Below are 12,309 nucleotides of genomic sequence, written 5' to 3'. Positions count from 1 at the left end.
ACTGCTACACTGCTGTCTACTACTGTTTTAGGCCTGCCAAAATGAGGGATACCCCCTTCTGGAGCTAGATTTACTTTTGTTTTTTATTGCAGTGAGACAAATTTGAGGACACCCTGGGGCAGAGCGCAACCAAAGGTGCCTTGCTGTCTCATTAGTCATATAAAATTCTGCACTGACCAGGGCTTAACTAGCCATTAAGGCCCTGCACTTTGCCTAGAGGTGAGATGCTTCAGTTATCCCAGTGGCCCAGAAGAGTGAGGTGATGCAAGCCAGAAGCTTAATTTCACTGGGCACAATCTGATGAATGGGTGACCTTCCATGGGGGATGTTCTAAACCTTTTAATTGCTAACCCTTTTAATTTCTTTGAGGAATAAATTGAGGGAAAGAGGATAGTGATATCCAGCCACTAGCATCCTTTTTCATTTGGGGGGAAATTTTAATGAAGATGCTTCAACTTTTGTTCATAATTTGGACCATGAAAGGAAGTTTATCTTTCCACCCTAATTCTTTAATACAGATACAGTGAGCCCTCCCATCATCACAGTTCTTCATCCCTGGATTTAACCAACTGTGGATCCAAAATATTAAAACATAAATAAATATACAAATAAAAATACAGCATAACAACTATTTTACAGCATTTACATAATATTAGATATTATAAATAATCTAGATATGATTTAAAGTGTAGGAGAGGATGTGCGTAGGTTATATGCAAATACTAGGCCATTTTATTGAGAGGTGAAGCCAGCTGGACTTCCTGGGTTGAGTGGGGACTTGGAGAACTTTTCTGTCTTACAACAGGATTGTAAAATGCACCAATCAGCGCTCTGTAGCTAGGATTGTAAAATGCACCAATCAGTGCTCTGTAGCTAACAAGGGGATTGTAAAATGCACCAATCAGTGCTCTGTAGCTAGCAAGAGGATTGTAAAATGCACCAATCAGCGCTCTGTAAAATGCACCAATCAGCACTCTGTAAAATGCACCAATCAGCAGGATCCTAAAAGTAGCCAATCGTAGTGAGGATTGAAAAAAGGGCACTCTGATAGGACAAAAACGAAACCTGGGTGGGGACAATAAGGGAATAAAAGCTGTCCACCAGCAGCCAGCAGGGGCACCTGTTGGGTCCCCTTCAATGCTGTGGAAGCTCTGTGCTTTTGCTGTTTCACTCTTCACAAAAATCGTTGCTACCACTCACTCTTTGGGTCCGTGCCATCTTTTTTTTTTTTTTTTTTTTTTGAGATGGAGTCTCACTCTGTCGCCCAGGCTGGAATGCAGTGGTGGATCTTGGCTCACTGCCAGCTCTGCCTCCCAGTGGAGGCAGACTGGGTTCACACCAGTCGCCTGCCTCAGCCTCCTGACTAGCTGGGACTACAGGCATCCGCCACCACGCCCGTCTAATTTTTGTATTTTTAGTAGAGATGGGGTTTCACTGTGTTAGCCAGGATGGTCTCCATCTCCTGACCTCGTGATCCTCTTGCTTCAGCCTCCCAAAGTGCTGGGATTACAGGTGTGAGCTACTGCGCCCGGCCAGGGTCCACGCCATCTTTAAGAGCTATAATACCGTGGAGGTCTGGGCTTCATGCTTGAAGTCAGCGAGGCCATGAACCCACCGGCAGGAACCAACTGCAGACATATCATTAAGGGACCTGAATATCAGACATTTTTCTATCGGAGAATGTGAAGGGTCCTGGAACCAATTCGCTGTGGATACCAAGGGACCATTGTATTAAAGAAAAACAATTTCTAGAAACAGTCTTTCACAGAAACTTTACAGAAAAATACGAGTTTTTATTTCTTGCCGGAATAAAGACAGTTCATCTTCTTGGGAGGGAATAGATAGATCCTATGGCAGCCTAGCCATAGGCTAAATAATTTACATCTGGAAGCCCCCTTTTGTCGTGAGAATAAGATGACTGATGCATGGTAATGCCAGAGCGAGATCTGCCAGAAAAGGATTTTCCTGAGAGTCTATAACAACACTGAGGCTGCTATTAATTTCCATAGCATTTTCTCCAAAATTTTGTTCCTCACCAAAATTTTTTCAGCATTTGTAAGATGAAAATTTTCTTTGTATTATGGCTAGAAAATAAAGTTGAGTCTCTTTCAGACCAAAAAAAAAAAAAATCTACCTAATCATTAATTAGATCACTCTAAATTTTGATCAAGTTCTCATAGTTTTAAACTGGGGGAAAAAAAGTCCTGCCTTTTTATTTAAAAGGTAGTAAAAAGTTTGTTGACATTCCGGGATATTTTATAAAAAAATTTAGCTGTTTGTGCATGTCACGCTACATTACTAATATTCTTTCTTTTTGAATGTGAATGCACACTTCAAAATAAACCATTACCTGCAATCAGTTTTGCCAGATCACTAGCAGATGGTTAATAAAATAGGTTGCAGATAAGGGGAAAAAATGGAATAAGCAGAAAAAAAGTAAAATTAAGTGTTATTTAAAAATTGCAGAGATAGTGTCACTAGCCATTTTTTAACAAGTGACAGCTGTCCAACCACAATATTGGCGCAATAAGATGTTTGTAATATTTGTTGTGACAGAAACTATCCAGTTGTTCATCAGACATTTCCTTTTATTTTCTCCTAATATGGGAGTCAGACATTTCTTGGCCTGCCTTATTCTTAGATGTGAACATGTGACTGAGTTCTAGCCAAGCCTGGCCTTGAAAAATGTCTCCCAGCATTGTTCATACCCTTTTTGCTTGATAGTGGGGTGGCATTGAAAACCTTGAATCTCTGAATGATTGCTGTGACACAGAGGTCTCCCCTTCCCCTGAAGATCATCTTGCTCCTCCTACCAAAAGCATTTGCTTGGGACTATTATGTAGGTGAGAATTAAACGTTTTTCTTAAAGCTGCTGAAGTACTGGGGTTTGCTATAGCAGCCAGGGTTACTGTAACTACCCTAACATTTTTTATCATTTTCATCTGAGAATCACCTGTTAGTAAATCTAACACCAACCAGCCTTTCTGAAACTGCCTGAGAGAACAACCTTGTTACTTTCAAGGAGGCAATACACAATGCTGGCCACTGTGAGAGGCAGGAAGATCTAATCCCTGCCTCCCCACTACCCCCTGCATCTAGTGAGATCTCGATTTCACCCTTTACCTTGCTTTCCATCTGCATATACAGTACATTCTTTCACTTCTTTATCTAGTAAATAAATTTCTTACTTTAAACAAATGGTTTGCATAGTTAAGTAATACAACAAACTAGTCTTATATCACCTTAGGAAAAAATGTTCCTATTTTTCAGAAGATAAACCAACTAGATCCATCACCTAGCTATCCATATACATAATTTATAATTTTGAAAATGATTTACAGGAATTGAACATTTTAAAAGGCAAAAATAAATATTTCAGAATGGAAGAGTGTATTTCTAATATAATCTTTTATAGTCGTTTCCTTGGTAAAGTCCTACCAGAAAACATTTAAATATAGAAGGTTTTCCAAAATTGATTTAAGGAGTTTAAAATAAAGGTTTTATTACAGAATGCTTTTTGCCCAGTTTTGGCCTTTTCCGTTATTCTAGGGAAAGTGGTACTCTAGATAATTTATGATACAAAATGGGAAGATATTATACAGTAACCAATTTATAAGGGGTTTCATCATAGAATTGGTCTGTTTAATTTCAGAAAATAGGTGTGAATGACAATGTTCATAGTTTGAAGTAGCAAAAGTCATTCAGCCAAAAAAGGACCCTGCCAAGAACAGAAAAAAAGCATTACCATCTGTCATACATTTATGCTTTTTTGGTATAATAAATTGTTTCCCCCACTAAATATAAGTTGAAACTTTATAAGCATATACTTTACTACATAAATTTTCCCATATGTCATTGGCTAAAACAAAACTATACTATTTGGAGAATTTTCTTTCACATTGGCAGGATTACTCCTGGTTTCTCTGATTTAGTTTTTCCCGTATGAGTTTGCATTTGATTTGTTTAGCTTACCAAAGACTGTCCACTTTCAGGGATCCACGATTTCTTTAGGCTATGATTACTGAATAAGTTATTTCTTCAAGTATTATGCTTTGATCTTATAATTCACTCTTACTCAGGTGTGAAGTCAGCCATATTACTTTTCATACTTGAAAGGTTTAGCCAACTATTGATGCATCCAGTACTTCCATTGTTGTCAGGTAACGGCAGGAACTGTGGACCAATTCACTTCTAGGCCAGGATTCCAGGTATTCGAAATCCATTTAGCTGCAGCAACCAACTTGCCTTGGGTTAAGAAGGCCTCACAGATGTCTACTGATTTCTCCAGTTGGTATCCTACATCCAAGAATACCTCTTGGTATACATATGTCTTGTTCACACCATGATCTTTGCATTTCTAACCTTCAAAATAGAGTGCTATAATGCCCTGTCTTTGAGTTTTTATTGTGTGGGATACAGAGGGCTAGGTGTCTTTCAGCTACAGGGTCCAAAACATATGGAGAATATTATACCTGCATTCTATGGTCGGCATTAGCTTCCTATTTATTTTTGAGTGCTATTTAAAGTGTTGACTTTAATCTTTAAAGCCCCTCATTGTTTAGAAGCCAGTTACTGCAGATATCACATCTCTCCCTATGCATCACTGTGGCAATTAAAATCAGCTGCAGTACTTGCAATTTGTAATCCCGTGTGAATTCTGGGGAGCCCGGGAGTAGATCACTTTCCAGAGAAGAACTTCCCTAAGAACCCTCAGTTTCTGTCAATGGTAAAAGCAGTATTTGGAGTTTATAGTTTTGGCCTTGAATGTCTTGTCATATATCTGTAAGTGTCTGGAACCATAATTAAGTGCTGTTGATTTAATTTTTATGTTATTTGTAGTGAGAGAGTTTAGAATACCAAATCTACATTTAATGAATCAGAAAAATAACAGCTGTACATAGTAAAAATAGACAAAGCTAAAATTCATCTGTTTCATATTTATTAGTGTGGGAGTTTTCACTCTAGTGTTCTCTCAAGTCTTTCTTTGAATCTAATTTTAATATCTTCAGTGAAGGGATTTGCCCTGAATCCTTAGGGAACCATTTCAAAATCCATAACTCATGTAATTTATTTCTCTAAATGCTTACCTAAATGTTTGATTTCTTAATGTTTTATCAGATGTCTGTTACTTATAAATGTGTGCTATGTTAAATAATAACTTTCTTTTTGCTGTATACAAGGTCCGAAAACTATAGTTGAGGTAAACTTACTCCAATCTAACAGACTACACCAAGTAATATTACGCCAGATCATGGAACATTCTTTTGGAGAGAACAGATGATTGGTAATGGGGCTTTGAGGACCTGGTAGCACTGTATATGAGGCTTAGGTGAAGAGTGGTGTCTATCACTTTTCTTACCCATCTGTCTTCAACTTCTCATTCCTTTTTCTAGCCTAACCCTCAGCCTTCTTCAAAAAATGCAGAATACCACTAGGAAGATTTCCAAATGACTTCCTAGGAAGTTTGTCTCTGACTGTGATCTTGTAAATGTTAAATGCAACTGTGTTACTCACGTTTTTCTGTGTTACCATGTATGCCAATCCATAGTTCCATTAATTAATTTTGCCTTGCTAGATTCCAATTTTTGTGTAATATCCTGTTATGGAGGGAACCCCAACCAAAGGCTGTAGGATACCATAGTGTCCCACTTATTGAGAAGGGGTTATCATTCAGTAGGACCCAATTACTTCATTTCCTCCTATATTTCCAGCTCATAGATCATTTGCTTACCTAATAACTATAGAATGTTCTTTCTTAGTATTTTATACTATATTCATCTCTTGGTAAGAAAATGTTTATCTGATTAAATAAAATTGTATTTCCCAGTTGACTGGTGTTGCCATTTAGAGGGATGAGAATGCTAGAAAAAGAAGGTTCTGGATGGGTTGGGTGGTAGGTGAGGAAATTATGATTTTGGTTTTAGACATGTTCAGTGTGTGTACCATTGAGACATCTAGATGTCTCAGGCAATTGGGTATGTGGGCCTGGTGCTCACAGCAGGGATAGACATAGGTGAATCATCAGCATATGAGGTTGAGTTTGCCTGGAGAGACCACCAAGTGAACAGGGGTGCAGAACCTACAGCTGAACCTTTAGGAGACTGTGGTTGTGAGGAAGAAAATAGATATGCGACCAAAGAGGTGTGTCACTGGAGCCAAAGGACAGGATGAGAGCATTTCTAAAATGAGGGAGTGTCCAGCAGTGTTAAATGCTACTGAGAGGTCAAGTGAGAAAGACTGAAAAATGCTTGCTGGACTTAGGGAAGAAAAGGTCAGCAGTAGTTAGCTACTCTACTTTAGCTACATTCACTTGAATGCATTTCCTATGCAGGTAATTTTTCCTACTGTTCTTGGGTCAAACTGATCTTTAAGAGTGATTTCTTTAAAAATTACATTTCTGATAGTTTGATATGTGGTAGATTTATGGGCTGAAAGAATTAATATTGTTAAAATGTCCATACTACCCAAAGTGACCTAAAGATTCAGTGCAATCCCTATCAATGTTTGATTTCTTAATGTGGCATTCTTCACAGAAATAGAAAAAAAATCCTAAAATTTATATGAAACCACAAAAGAGTCTGAATTGCTGTAAAGCAACCCCAAGCAAAAAGAACAGAGACAGAGGTATTAATATTACATTACCTGACTTCAAACTAAACTACAAAGTTACAGTAATGAAAACAACATGGTACTAGCATAAAAACACATAGACCAATGAAACAAGATAGAGAACCCAGATATAAATCCATGTATTTACAGTGAACTTATTTTCAACAAAGGCTGAAAAAACATACCCTGGAGAAAGGACAGTCTCTTCAATAAATGGTGCTGGGAAAACTGGACAACCACTAGAATAAAACATTGGAGAAATGCTTTGGAACATTGGCCTAGGCAAAGATTTCTTGAGTAGGACCTCAAAAGCACAGGCAACAGAAGCAAAAATGGATAAATGTTATCTTATCAAGTTAAGAAGCTTCTGCACAGCAAATGAAACAGTCAATAGTGGAAAGGCAACCCACAGAATGAGAGAAAATATTTGCAAACTATTAGATGACAAGAGATTGTTAGTAGACTATATAAAGAACACAAACTACTCAATAGCAAAAACAAATTAAAACATCAAATAATTGGATTAAAACGTGAGCAAAAGATCTGAATAGATGTTTCTCAAAAGAAGGCATACATATGGTCAACAGGTATATGAAAAATCGTTGCACATCACTAAACATCAGAGAAATGCAAATCAAAGCCACAGTGAAACATCATCTCACCCCGGTTAAAACGGCTTTATCAAAATGACAAAAAATAGCAGATGCCAGTGAGGATGTAAAGAAAGATGACATCCTGTACACTGTTGGTGAGAATGTAAAGTAGTACAGACACTATGGAGAACAGTATGGAGGTTCCTCAAAAATCTCAGAACTATTGTATGATCTGGCAATCCCACTGCTCGGTATATATCCAAAAGAAACGAAATCAGTATATTAAAGAGATGTATTCATGCCCATGTTTATTGCAGCACTATTCACAATAGTCAACATATGGAATCAACCTGTGTCCATCAATGGATTGGTCGATAAAGAAAATGGGGTACATATACACAACGAAATATTATTTGGCTATAAAAAAGAATTAACTCTTGTTTGAAACAACATGGATGGAACTGGAGGACATTATATTAAGCAAAATAAGCTAGGCACAGAAAGATCAATATTATATATTCTCACTTAAATGTGGGAGCTAAAAGATTGATCTCATGGAGATAGAGAGTAGAATTATGGTTACCAGAGATTGATTAGGGTAGTAGGGACCGGTGGGGAATAAAGAGGCATTGGTCAATGGGTACAAAAATACAGTTAGATGGAATAAAATCTAGTGTTTGGTAGCACAATAGGGCAACTATAGTTAATTTATTTTATATTTCAAAATTACTAGAAGACTGGAATTGGAATATTTGTAACAGAAAGAAATGATAAGTGTTTGAGGTAATAGATATCCCAATTACCCTGATTTGATCGTTGCACATTGTACGCTTGTATCAAAATATCACATTCTCTAGAAATATGTGCAACTATTATGTATCCCTAAAATATAAAAATAAAAATTTTGTTTAAATCGTGTAAGCTGCAAAAATCGTATATATTACAATACACAGTTTTTATTGTATACATTTTCATATTTGTAATTTTTTTTCCTTTTTTTTTGAGACAGAGTCTCGCTCTGTTGCCCAGGCTGGAGTGGCGCTATCCCAGCACACTGCAAGCTCTGCCTCCCGGGTTCATGCCATTCTCCTGCCTCAGCCTCCCAAGTAGCTGGGACTACAGGCACCCACCACCATACATGGCTAATTTTTTTGTATTTTTAGTAGAGACAGGGTTTCACCGTGTTAGCCAGGATTGTCTCGATCTCCTGACCTTGTGATCTAACCGCCTTGGCGTCCCAAAGTGCTGGGATTACAGGCGTGAGCCACCGTGCCCAGCCTGTGATTTTTTAAAGATATCAGTGAGCACTGGCTTCTATGCACAGTATAATGAAATTTTCACAACACAGGCATCTTTTAAGTTTTAAAATGTAATAATAAGGAAATCATCTTATTAAAATCTACTTTAAGCATGTTTTGTGAATGCATCAGTCTGAAAAGGGAGGAAGGATTACGTCATACTGAGGAAAAGGCCCTATACTGCATTTCTGTCCGCTTTCAAATACACATTCTCAGAAAACGTCCAACAAAGGTTTCACCATTTGGTTGACAAAAATGAATATAAGGAAAGAATATGAGAAAAAAGAAAGCACTTGAAGTCAGACACTAGGAAGCAAAGGAAAACGTTAAGAAAAGACTCATTCAAAAACAAAATTTCAGCCAATGCACAATTCTATCAGCAGAGCAAATAATGCTTCTAAAGGTGGTGGTGTAGGCTGGTTTCTCTGTCTCGCTCCACTTCTGAATCTATTCAGGTCTTCTACCATTTCCTTTATGGGAGCCAACTGTTTCTAACTCTGCCCACCCAAATAACAGCTTTATTGGCTCTTTCTTATATTTCAACTCTGTACTATATTAAACAAAACAAAACTTCATTCTTTTTCTGTTATGCTTTGATTTTTGTGCTTTACTTTTTGTTTTGTAAATAGCAGTACCTTCTTTATGCTCCCATGGTTGGTTTTTTCTTTCTTTTCTCTTTCTTTCTTTCTTTCTCTCTCTCTTTCTTTCTTTCTTTCTTTCTTTTTTCTTTCTTTCTTTCTTCCTTCCTTTCTTCTTCTTTCTTTCTTTCTTTCTTTTCTTTCTTTTTCTTTCTTTCTTTCTTTTTCTTTCTTTCTTTCTTTCTTTCTTTCTTTCTTTCTTTCTTTCTTAAAGCTGGTTAGTTATAATCTTTAGGCTTCTATTTTTGTTCAAAATCAAGTTACACAATTTGCCAATCACCCACATTTTAAAACTTTTATGATTATTTTTGCATAACTGTATGCACTTCACCTGAGCCAGCTGTCTTAATCCTTTAGAGTGTGGCTATTTTCCGCTATTATACTTTTGGGTAATAACCATTGCCAATTTTATCCCACTAAGTAAATTCCTCATTTTATGGAAATTGTTTTTATAAAGCTTAAGTTACTCACATTTATACCCATAATCTCTTCTCCCTCCCCGTTCAGTCTGGTAGTCATTTGAAACCCTATTAAGCTATTTGTTATCACAGTTTCTAAAACTCCTCCTGATATTAGCTGTTCAACTTGTCATATACTCTTTCTTCAACACAGGAGGCTAATTAAAAATTGGAGAATCCAATCACAGAGCTGAGAGGCACTTTCAGAGGGCATCTGGTGCTAAGAGAACAACATTCTTTCTCCTGGGTTCAATTCCCTGCACCACTCCTTGTGGGCTGTTTGATGACCTTGAGCAAATTATTTAACCCCTCTTTGCTTCACTTTTTTGTTTTGTTTTTAAAAATGAAATGGGAATAATTATGTTTGCATTGTAGGACTGTTGTGAAAGTGAAAGTCGTAGCTATCAATGATTAGAACAGTTCATAGCGCATACTATGCCTTTGATAAATGTTAGCTAATATTTTAAACATAAATGTTTTGTTTTAGAATAGTTGCAGTTTTACAGTAAAGTTTCAAAGATAGTGCAGAGGGTTTGCATGTATCGGCATCCAGTTTCCCCTATTGGTAACATCTTAAATTAAGTATGGTATATTTGTTGCAACGATGAACTAATATTAATATGCCAACGAATAGTTTTAACCCAATGTCCTTTTTCTGTTCCAGGAGCCCACCTAGGATATTACATTACATTCAGATGTCGTGTCTCCTTAGGCTCCTGCAGACTGACAATTTCTCAAACTTTGTTGTTGATGACTTTGACAATTTTGAGGTGGTATGATAATTTGTGAAGTGTTTCTCATGCTTAGCCTGGAGTTACAAGATTGGAGAAAAAGACCAAAGATGTGAAGTGCCATTCTCACCACATCATGTCAAGGGTACATGCTATTAACATGAGTTATCATTGATGACGTTAACCTTGATGTCCTGGCTGAGGTAGTTTATTAGGCTTTTCCTCTACAAAGTTACTCCCCTCCCCATACCTTTCCTTACTGTGTTTTTGGGAAGGAAGTCACTATGTGCAGCTCACACTTAAGGTATGGGAAGTTACACTCCAACATCCTTTGGGGGGTAGTATGTATTCATACATAAATAACTTGAAATTTTTCTGTATAGGAAATTTTCTACCTCATTAATTTGTTTATTCAGTCATTTGCTTACCTCAGAAATGACTCATGAATGTTTATCCTTTGGGTTTTATTCCCAATGTAGCATAATATTTATTTACCTTATTGTTCAGTCAGTTGCCCTAGCTTTGATATTTGGGAGGTCTTTTAATTGGCTCTGTGTCTCCTTAATACACCCCTTTATTGGATATTTTTCTTTATTTTCTGGCACTACAGATGCTTCAGCCTCATTCCTCTTGCATATTACCGGACCCTGCCCTAGAAGCAGCCAATTTTCCAAGGAGCCCTTGTTCTCTTTCCTGGAGAATGGTTGAACATGCTCATTGCTACTGGAGTATCTTTTGTTTCTAGGCCCTCTCAGTGGACTGATTTAAGAAATAACCCATGTATACACACATATATATACACAAAATTACTTCTTTATCTATTTTTGTCTATATTAAGGTAAACATGAGTTCACACTATTTCCCACTCTAATCCAGTACCACATGATTCCTTCTGGCCTGCTAATATTTTATTAGCTATTCATTCATTCTCTTATTGATTCATTCAACAAATTTTGTTGAGTGTCTGTTATATGCCAGGCCCTGTGCTCAGCACTGAGGATTAGAGAATCTGGTGGATACTATCCATACTCTCATGTAGCTTAGAATCCAGTTTACATGTTACATTTTTACTTTAGTTCTTTGGTACTACCAAGGAATGACATCAATCACAATAGCCTATTTCCATATCTCTCTGCATTTTCCCACCGTAGTCCATTCTCCCAATTCCAAGACTGCACTACCTTCTATTGATCATTCGTTTTCCTCTCTGCCCTCATTTCTCCTTCATCAGCTCTTTGCCCTGTGGGGTTTTCACCTTTCATTAAAACACTCCAGCAGAAGAGTGGCTTAGATGCTAAATAACAGTAGTATACCTCCCATTTGTGTTGCACATTTGAAATCTCTTTCACATCTCATTTTTGAGTATAGAATTATATAAAGAATCATAGGGTATTACCAAGGTGCTTTGTTTAGGGTGGCATCTTATGATTGCCACTCACGTGTAAATTCATATGGGATTTGTCATCACCTACTGCTATCTGGAATTGGAGGCCCTGTGTTATTCTCTTACGAAGACAATCTCTATTGATGCAAAACTGTACGGTACCTCTGATCTTAATGCTCTTCTTTTCTGTTTACTGAAAAGATTTTCATGCTTTTAATGCTTTAATGATTTTAATGCTTTTCTTTGCTGTTCATTGAAAATCTGTCATTATATCTCTTTCACTCTGAAGGTCATTATATTTGCCTTCCTTCTTTTTTCTTGAGTAAATGTTCTAGAAATTTGTCAATTTTACTAGTCTTTCTAATAACAACTTTGGGCTTTTTTGATCCTCTCTATTGCATGTTTGTTTTCTGTTTCATTACGTTTTGCCCTTTTTAATTTCCTTGCTTTTGTCTTCTATATTCTGTTCTCAAATTTATAAAGTTGAACGCTTAGCACATTAATTTCAGCCTTTTAAATTTGGTAATATAATCATGTAAGCCCTCATGTTTCCCTCTAATTGCTACTTTAGCTTCATATCACAAGCATTAATATATAG

This window comes from Hylobates moloch, unplaced genomic scaffold (assembly GCF_009828535.3).
Source record: "Hylobates moloch isolate HMO894 unplaced genomic scaffold, HMol_V3 SCAFFOLD_5, whole genome shotgun sequence".
Lineage (NCBI taxonomy): Eukaryota > Metazoa > Chordata > Mammalia > Primates > Hylobatidae > Hylobates > Hylobates moloch.
The sequence above is the reverse complement of the archived record's forward strand: the minus strand, read 5'-3'. Positions refer to the sequence as shown.